The sequence below is a fragment of the Tenrec ecaudatus genome, chromosome 10 (assembly GCF_050624435.1).
Source record: "Tenrec ecaudatus isolate mTenEca1 chromosome 10, mTenEca1.hap1, whole genome shotgun sequence".
Taxonomy (NCBI): Eukaryota; Metazoa; Chordata; class Mammalia; order Afrosoricida; family Tenrecidae; genus Tenrec; species Tenrec ecaudatus.
This window is the reverse complement of record NC_134539.1, coordinates 62166056-62175743: the sequence shown is the minus strand read 5'-3', so window position 1 is coordinate 62175743 and position 9688 is coordinate 62166056. Positions and strand designations below refer to the sequence as shown.

Genomic DNA, 9688 nt, shown 5'->3' with positions numbered 1-9688 from the left:
GCCCTGGCGGCATGGTGATGACAAATTGGGCCGCTAACCATGCTATCTGCCAAGTCAGCAGTTCAAAACCATGGGCTGCTCCCAGGGAGAAAGATGAGACTTTCTACTCCTATAGAATGACAGCCTCAGAAACCCGCAGGGGTGGCCCTCCCTGTTCTATGGAATTGCTGTGAGTTGGAATTGACTGTGGCAGCTACCCACACACGGTTCTAAGGACGGTGATATGCATATATTTGACCCTCGCGGCTCCTTGATGAGGTAGGTGCTATGATCACCCTCAGATGAAGGACCAGAGGCACTGAGTCCATGCCAGGCTCTGTGTCGGACCCTGGAGAGAGGAGACACCTGTACCTAGGCTGCTCTGGCACCAGATGGAAGTTTCCAGGGAGCAGAGGGGAAGAAAGGATTCCTTCTGAGCAACTGTGTGTGCAGGAAATGGCATTCGAGCAAAGCCTTCAAGGATGAAATGGAAGCTTCCAGTTTGTAGCAGAAGGGCACTGCAGGAAGCAGGTGTCGGTGGGGAGCAGAGAGGAGCGGGTGTTTGGGGGACCCTGGGTGTGTGGTGGGAATAATGCAGATGAGGTTGAAGCAGTATCTCCCCCTGCTTTCCCCTCTTGGGCTCCAACTCCTGAGAAGCATCTTCAGTCCTGGAGGAGAACTGCTGTCTGAGAGGGTCAAGTCTACTTCTGGGCTGGCCAAAGAACACCAAGGCCTGGGGAACTGCAAACCGGCGTCTCAGACGTCCGTCCTTAGGAGGTGAAGACCTTGGGAAGGCCCAAGAACAGCCCTTGCACCATTAGAAAGACCAAGGATGTCCTTCCAACTTGGTCAACTCAGGGTCTTTCCAGGCATCCTCAAACTACGACCTGCGGGCCACATGCGGCCCACCGAGGACATTTACCTAGCCCTCCGGGTGTTTTTGTCTGGTTTTTCACTTCAAGATAAGATATGTGCAGTGTGCATAGGAATTTGTTCATAGTTGTTTTTTTTTAAACTATAGTCCAGCCCTCCAACAGGTCTGAGGGACAGTAAACTGGCCCCCTGTTTAAAAGTTTGAGGACTCCTGGTCTTTACCAATCCTCATGTCCACCCATTGATGGGCCAAGTTAGAGAGAGCTCTTTGATCATCACGTACCCACATCTCCAACCACCCTCACGTCCATCCCCAAATCCATCAGTCAACACAAATCTGGAGCACATGTTGTCGACGGTCTTGCCCGCATCCTATCCCACCCCCAGTAGTCTCTGTCTGACCGTGGACTGCCCCACACCGCAGGCAGCTTCCTGTTCCCGGCACCGCATCTCCATCTCTCTGCCCGGGGCTCCGTCTGGCACTGCAGTAGTTGCTGCCTCAGACTTCATGGAGAGCAGCTCAGAAATGCCGTAAATGCCCCTGGGGAAACCCCAACCCCACCTCCCAGCTTGCTTGGCCCTGGGTGGGCAGCTCTGAGGCACCTCCCACACAGCCTCTTTGAGGGTCCTGTTCATGGGCACAGCTCTCAGTGACTTTTTGCCACCTCCCTGTCACACTCTCCCACTCCCACTTGCTCAGGTCATTGCCTCCCAAAGACTCCACCCACCCCCATCACCCACCCCACCTCCCTCCCACTCATTTGTCCTTGTCCGTGGGTTCCTCCACACAGCAATTGCTCTGTGCTGGAGACCAGGGTGGCAGAGGTGACATGGATGCAGCCTGGTCCCAGAGAGCCCAGAAACCTGTGTCACTGGATATGGGTCCGCATGGGGGTGCTGCAGAGTGTTCCCACCCCTCCCCCATTTGCCATTGTCTGCTTTCTCCTACCAGGTGAGTAGGGACAGGGCTCCCCATTTTTGGCTCTCTCCTCCAGCATAGCCTGTGCCTTGTCCTCAGGAAGGAAGGAAGGAAGGAAAGAGGAAGAACAATAGCTAATGCTTGTCCGCCCTGTGGGTGAGGTGCTTTGAACACATTCAACTCATCCATCTTCCTGGCAGCTCCATGAGGGACCTGTAGTAGGAAGCCCATTTTAAAGATGGGGAAACTGAGGTACAGAACACCTTGCTCCTGAGAGGCAGAGCTGAGATTTGAACTCAGGCAGTCTGACTCCAAATGGTGGAGGTCGAACTCTGTACTTTCCTATTCCTGAAAGGAGGAAAGCAAAAGGGGAGTCAACTGGCTGCATACACATGAGGGCAGGGCAGGCGGTGGTGGCAGGGAGGACGCAGAGCAGGGTGCTTCTGATGGGCATGTAGATGGCCCCCACAAAAGTGCATGCTTACTCAGTGCACAAGGACACACGTAAAAATACACACTCGGTCCGACACCCTAGTGAGCTGATACGCTGGTAACTACTCTCTGAGCTTCATGATGCCGCCCAAGGACGACAAGAAGAAGAAGGATGCTGGGAAGTCGGCCAAGAAGGACAAAGACCCCGTGAACACATCTGGGAGCAAGGCCAAGAAGAAGTGGTCCAAAGGCAAATTTCAGGACAAGCTCGGGAACCTGGTGTTGGTTGACAAAGCCACATATGACAAGCTCTGTAAAGAAGTCCCCAACGACAAGCTATCACCCCAGCTGTTGTCTCTGAGAGTCTGAGATTCGCAGTTCCCTGGCCAGGGCAGCCCTCCAGGAGCTGCTGAGTAAAGGACTTATCAAGCCGGGTTCAAAGCACAGAGCTCAAGTCATTTATACCAGGAACACCAGGGGTGGAGATGCCCCAGCAGCCGGTGAAGATGCATGAGCAGGTCCAACCAACTGTACATTTTGAACAATAAAATTTTATTAGCGAAAAAAAAGCACACCATAAAATGCACATTCATGCACACTTGGGATGTATTCAAACACACATGCCCAGATCTATGTGTGCACACACCCCTGAACATGGGAACCAGAGTTCCCTGTGCCTGCATATTCACCAATACACGGTGGCTAGCACCCATGCACCTTGCCCTCATACACAGTGGCACCCACAGACACAGATGGTGGCCAGTTCTAACTCCTTGCTTAAAGAAAACTTGTGACTGTATTAAAAATGTAGGACACATCGGCCCAATAATTAAAGTGAGGAGTGAGGCAGTGGGACTTCTCTGCTCTCTCGGGGCTGCCTGTGCTGGGCTGCGCTCAGCGTGGCTTCGTCCTATATATTTGAGGAAGAGGCACTTTATTACAGTAATTTATCACCCCCATAAATGTGGCTCCTCTGTAACGTGGAATAATTTGGGAAGAAATATGTTTTAGAAATTAAAAATGCAGTCGGCATGCACCCCGTCAGGTCTGCAGGGAGGCATTGCTGGGACTCGGGTAACTGCCCGTGTAGCTCTAATACCTACAACTTCCATTATTTAAAGTGTGATTATATTTTTCCTGCTTGGAGCTTTGTCAGCTATAAATAAAAGATAAGGGTGAATTGTTGCGGGGCCGAGTAAGCACTTCCATTATTGGTACTTAAGGGGACTTGGGGATGGAGGAACGAGCAGGGGGTGGGGAGAGAAGGGAAGGCCAATTGGGGGATACCAACCGAGATTAGAAGCTGAGCTGTTGGCCTGGGTGGGCCCAGACGTTTTTTCTACTTGAACTTCCTTTGACTCCCGAGTGATATGACCCCATTCATTGTAGCTCAACTGCCTGCAGCCGCCATGGATCTCAGAGAAAACCCCACCCAGAGCGTCTCCTTACCCGCCTGGCGCTGCTGCCCTCCCCAGGGGCTCCACCTTTATGGGACACCCAGGGGGGAGGGCCCCCTACTAGAAAGGGATCCATACATTTGGAATGTTTGTTATCCACAGGCAGGAGTTGTGGCTTCAAAGCCAGTCCAGAGATGTGTCTGGGGGAGAGAGAGAGGGAGATGGAGGAGTAAGGGGACTCTTCATTAACCAAAAGTAGGTTATTGGCTTCTGAATCTGAGGCCTATTCCAATTAAACAGAACAACTGGGGAGGAAGAAATCTTGTAGAACAGCCAGATCTGAAAACAAATGTGTCTTGTCAAAAGCAGAAAGGGAGTGAGATGAAGGTGAAGTTTTCCACGCCCCCCGCTCCCCAGGTCTGTACATCTCTGGCTTGCTTTGGTCGGTCCATAGATGGGGGACCACAACCAGGGTTCTCCCTTTCTGACCCCCAGTTCTGCTCCTGTGAAGACTGAAAGCCTCAGAAACCCACAGGGGCAGTTCTACTCTGTCCTATGGGGTCGCTGTGGGTCAGGACCTCTTTGACAGCAGTGGGTTGTTTTCATTTTTGATGAAGGTCAGAAGGAGAAGGCAATGTGTGTGGGTACCTCTACTGAGAAACAAAAGGGTGCGGCTCAGGGAGAGGGAGGCATCTGATCAGAGCACGCAGGAGCAAATGAAGAGGGAGGGAGAGAGAGTGGACCACATCCTGGCCCACCAAGCCCCGAGGATGATATTCCTGTTCAGAGCAGCCAATGCACAGAGAGGACCATAGGGCCAGCCCCATCATAAGACATGACGTCCCTCAGTGACCCATAGCACTTCAAGGGACACCACTGGAGACACAGTGTGGGAATTACGCCCAATCTGACCCCACCACACAGAGGTAAAACACGAAGGACATGCAACAGAACAGCAAGGGGAGCAAAGCAATGAAGTCCTCAGGGAATACCAAAAATAGACTTTGGGGCCAGGGTGTGGCACCCCATCAGACACAACTGGGAAATACTCCTAAAGGTCAACAAACAGACCTTGAACTATTTATAGGCTTTTTTTAAGGGGAGGGGTGTCATTTGTTGTTGTTGTTTTGTTTTCTTTAGTTGTTTTGTTCTGTCTTATTTTGGGGCTTATTATTGTCTTTGCATATCTATCTAGTTAAGAAAATCATGATAAACAATTCGGAGGTGAAAACAATGGAATTGACGGTTCTGAGGGGACACAGACAGAGTGGGGGAGGAAGTGATGTTAACAAACCCAGGGACTAGAGAACAAGTGATCTAAAATAGATGTTGAGGAGGCTGTAGAATGCCTGGTAGGGCTTGATCAAGGGCAATGTAACTGAGAGGAATTACTGAAACCCAAATGAAGGCCAAACATGGTAGTGGGACAAGAGGAAAGGAAAAGGAAATAGAGGAAAGAGCTAGGAGGCAAAGGGCATTGATAGAGGTCTAAATACAGGCATGTACATATGTAAATATATTTATATATAATGATAGGGTAATAGATCTATGTACAAATATTTGTAGGTTTAGTATTAAGGTAGCAGATGTACATTGGGTCTCTACTCAAGTACTCCCTCAATGCAAGAACACTTTGTTCTACTAACCCAGCATTGTGTGATGCTCACCTTCCTGACCCGGTTGCTGAAGACCTAATGGGTGCATGAGCAAACGTGATGAAGAAAGCTGATCACCCCAGCTTTCAAAAGGTGCTCAGAAATCAAAAGATACAACGTTTGGGCTCTTAAAGACTTGAAGCTAAGCAAGCAGCCATCGAGCTGAGAAACAACAAAGCCCACATGGAAGAAGCACACCAGCCTGTATGATCATGAGGTATTGATGGGATCAGGTATCAGGCATCGAAGACCCAGAACAAAAAAATCAGATCATTGTGAATGAGGGGGAGTGTGGAGTGGAGCCCCAAAGCCCATCTGTAGATGATTGGACCTCCCCTTACATAAAGATCACAATGAAGAGACAAGTCAGTCAGGGTGCAATATAGCACCAATGAAACATACAAAATTCCTTTAGTTATGTAATGTTTCCTCCCCCACCACTATCATGACCCCAATTCTACCTTACAAACCCAGCTAGGCCAGAGCATGTGCACAGGTACAGACAAGAGCTGGAAACACAGGGATTCCAGGACAGATAAACCCCTCAGGACCAATATTGAGAGTATCAAATACCAGGAGGGTAAGGGGAAAGTGGGGGGTAGAAAGGGATAACTGAGCACAATGATCTACATATAACCCCCTTCCATGGGATGAAGGGAGACACAGGTCAGTATAAGACATGAAAAAATAATGATAATTTATAAATTATCAAGGGTTCATGAGGAAGGAAGGATGGGGGGAGGGAGAGAAAAATGAGGAGCTGATATCAAGGACTTAAGTAGAAAGCAAATGCTTAGAGAATGATGATGGCAACAAATATACAGAAGTGCATGACACAATGGATGGATTGTGATGAGTTGAACAATCTTCCAATAAAATGATTGTTTTAAAAAAAAGGTTGGATGTTCAAGTTCGCTAGAGGTGACTTGGAAGAAACGCTTGGTGATCCATTTCCCCCAAATCAGCCACTGTAAACCCTGAGGAGCATGGTACTCCTGCAATCCACACGGGGTCACCAGGAGTCAGAATCAGCATTATTTTGACTTACAATTAAGTATCCTATAACATCACAGATAGACTCGATATCTACTTACGTACTGCGTACATATCTGTGCTTTGCAGATTAATAGATCGGACTGATTTTTGTCTCTCAAGAACACTTCTCCCCCATCGTGGATGCTGTCACCATGCCAAGAATGCAGGGCCCCACAGCCTGCAGGAGAGTCACTCCCGATCCTCTGAGTGGTCACTGTTATCAAACCAGTGCCCGACTTTCTCAATTGCTTGCCTTCTTCTACTTTAAGGAAGCTAGCCAAAGCCTAACAGGATTTCCCAAGCTTCGTCTAGACTGATTGCCTCAAGGAATCCTAAATAGTTAAAAAAAAAAAAGTCCTATATTTGATTTGTTAATCTGTGGAGCCTGAAAGTTCAAGCGGCTTTCATTTTACTTGAGTTGGAGTTAGATATCGCACGCTGAAGCTTTTTGTTTGGGGACAGTCCATTCGAAGGCCTTGTTGGAACGAGTGAATGGCCCTCGGTGACCTGGATCCCCTCTGACCAGCTCCGTCTCAAGCTCTTGATGAAAAGTCCTCATGAAGTGGACGTTTTTGTTGAGCGTCTGGGACATTCCGGCAGTAAAGCCTCCCAGCTGGGAATGGGTCAGCGGGACAAAGGCCAAAATAAGATGAATACAAAGACAAGCAGTTGGAGAGAGGGACAAAGCAAGCGATACAATCCACATCCAACGGTCATCTGTTGTCTTGATGTGATCTTGGTTTCGGGACCTTAGAAACAATATCATCTTCCTGAGCCACAGAAGGCCGGGAGGAAGTTGTCTACTTTTTCTTTTTTAATCATTTTATTGGGGGCTCATACAACTCATCACAATCCATGCATACATCCATTGGGTGAAGCACATTTGCACATTCCTTGCCCTCATCATTGTCAAACATTTGCTCTCCACGTAAGCCCCTGGCATGAGCTCCTCATTTTTCCCCTTCCCTCCCTGCTCCCACTCCTTCATGAACCCTTGATAATTTATAAATTATTATTTTGTCATATCTTGCCCTGTCCAAAGAAGTTGTCTACTTTTAAACCTTTTAGTGAGTCTAGTGTCCTGGATAGAGGAACCGGATTGTTACTCAGCGAGGGATGCTCTCATGGGCGGGTGCCTAGATTTCCAGTGCAGTATTTGTGGGTGACTGGCTCCCTCCCTGTGTAGGTGCTAAGGTGGGTTCTTATTGGTGTCTTTTCTAATGAATCTACCCTTCTGGCGATTGCCTCGCATGTGTGTGTATGTCTGATGATGCTTAGACGGATCCGGTTATAATGTTCCGTCTGCATCCAGCTGAACGCCATGACTGACTGACTGGAAGAAGCTCAGAGGCCGGGAGAGCAGCTAGTTGCAAAGGTTCCTCTCAGACCATGGGAGGAACAGCCGGAGCTGGTTGTCAAATCTGGGTAACTTTTTGACCCAACCATGCCTTTTCAAAAACGGACCCCAAGGAAGACTCCATGCCAATGTCAGAGTATGTGCTCAATGATGTCTGTATGAACGTTCTAAAGCAAAATTAAAATCGGTGAATGCACTGTATATCTCTGCAATCGAATCATGGGGAGCTGTTAGAATTAAGTCAAATCATATTCAGTGACATGAAAAAAAGCAAACCAAACTCACTGCCATCGAGTGGGTGTTGAGACTGTCACTCTTTTTTATTTCTTTCCCCAAAACCATTTTATTGGGAGTTAATTCCGCTATCGTGTCATTCCATAGTTCAGCCGCGTCAAGCAGGATGGTAGCAATGTGACCACTATCAGCTTCCGAACATTCTCTGCCTTGTTGAGCTCCCTGATCTCAGCTTCCGTTTACTGTGCCCCCTCCCCTTCTCCACCTTAGCCCCAGGGACCCTTATGCTACTTGTGGTTTCTATAGATTCATCAATGCTGGGTTTTACATCCAGAAAAACATAACAAAAATTCAAGAGGGCTACCCACAGTGACAAACTACACCAGAAATAAACCGCAATATGAGAGAGCGAGAACACTGAACCAGATCAGGCCCAGTGGAGACTGTCACTCTATTATTGTCATGTGCGGTCCCTTCTGAGTTGGAATAGACTTAGTAGCAGTGGTTTTGGTATTCAATGTATTTGCTTTCTTATTGCTAAGTTTTAAGAATTCTTTACATTTCAGGACATGCGTCCTTTATCAGATATGTATTCACAAATATTTCCCCCCGGCCTGTGTCTCTTTTCATTCTTCTAGCAATGTTTTTCACAGAGCACAAGTATAGTTTTGAAAATTGATTTACAGAATTGAGTGGTCAAAGAGTACAACCTTGTTGCACACCTTTCCTGATGGTCACTCTTAATGGGAGTAGAAAGACTCTTCTTTCTCCCAAGGAGCAGATGGTAGTCTTGAACTCTTGATCTTGCAGCAGGAGCTTGACACATAACCAGTACCCCACCAGGGCTCCCCGTGACATGAAAAGACACCCATCATATATTTCATGAAATACGGAATGTCATAATAATTACAGCTAACATGTATGGGACGGCACTAACCAGATGCTAGCTATGGGTGTTGGTGCTTTACACAAATTAACTCATTAACCATCCCAACAAACCTGAGATTTCTTACTGATGGGAAAACTGAAGCACTGGACCTGGGGTTGCGCAATGTGCCCGAGTTCACACCTCTGGTGAATGAGAGATTTGGGATTTGAATGTAAACCCTCTGACTGCAGAACATGTGCTGGTTTCTCTGTTAGTGGCTGTGACTTGCATCCACATGCCAGGCACGTTTTCAGGTTCTGAGAAGCTGGCAAAAAAGGCAAGGTTCCTGCTGCTCATCGGTTGGACGTTGGGTGGTGACGGAGGCAGGAAATGGGTCAAGAATAAATACGTGCTAACAGACTCTGTACACTCAGCCCTGACCTAAACTGTCCCTCAGGACAGTGCGGGTGGGATCCCGGGGTCCTGTTGAGCATGGTCAACTCCATTGCAACTTTCCTAATCATTCCATGACACCTTCACCTTCCTCGCCAGTGCTTGCCTCTCTCTCCCTAAGGAGACAAGAGAGAAGGACATTCACAGTGGAACCATTCACAGGAGTTGTTTTCAAGAAGTGAAACCGGGCGGGAGGGCTTCCCTGTTGACTTTACATACAACCGAGGCCAAGTGTGATTCGCTCACATGCCAAAGGTCACCGAGCTGCTGTGGGGTAGTCCTAGGTTCTTTCCTCTGGTGACCCATGCCCCCAACACACACCCTATCGCTACTCGTGTCCTCTGCCTCAACCTGCCCTCAACCCTCTGGCAATACTCCGGCCTCCAGACTTCTAACCCAAACTCTCCCCCGAAACCCCCGTGTCACCACTGCCTTCCTCCTGGCTCTGTGGTGGCACGGAATGGTGGTGGCTGCGTAAGAGAAGTG

General features: G+C 48.4%; 1 pseudogene; it reads left to right on the top strand.

The window, feature by feature from the left end:
• The first annotated feature begins 2344 nt into the window (after positions 1-2344).
• On the top strand, positions 2345-2717 carry LOC142457979 (small ribosomal subunit protein eS25 pseudogene; annotated as a pseudogene).
• Positions 2718-9688: the final 6971 nt, after the last annotated feature.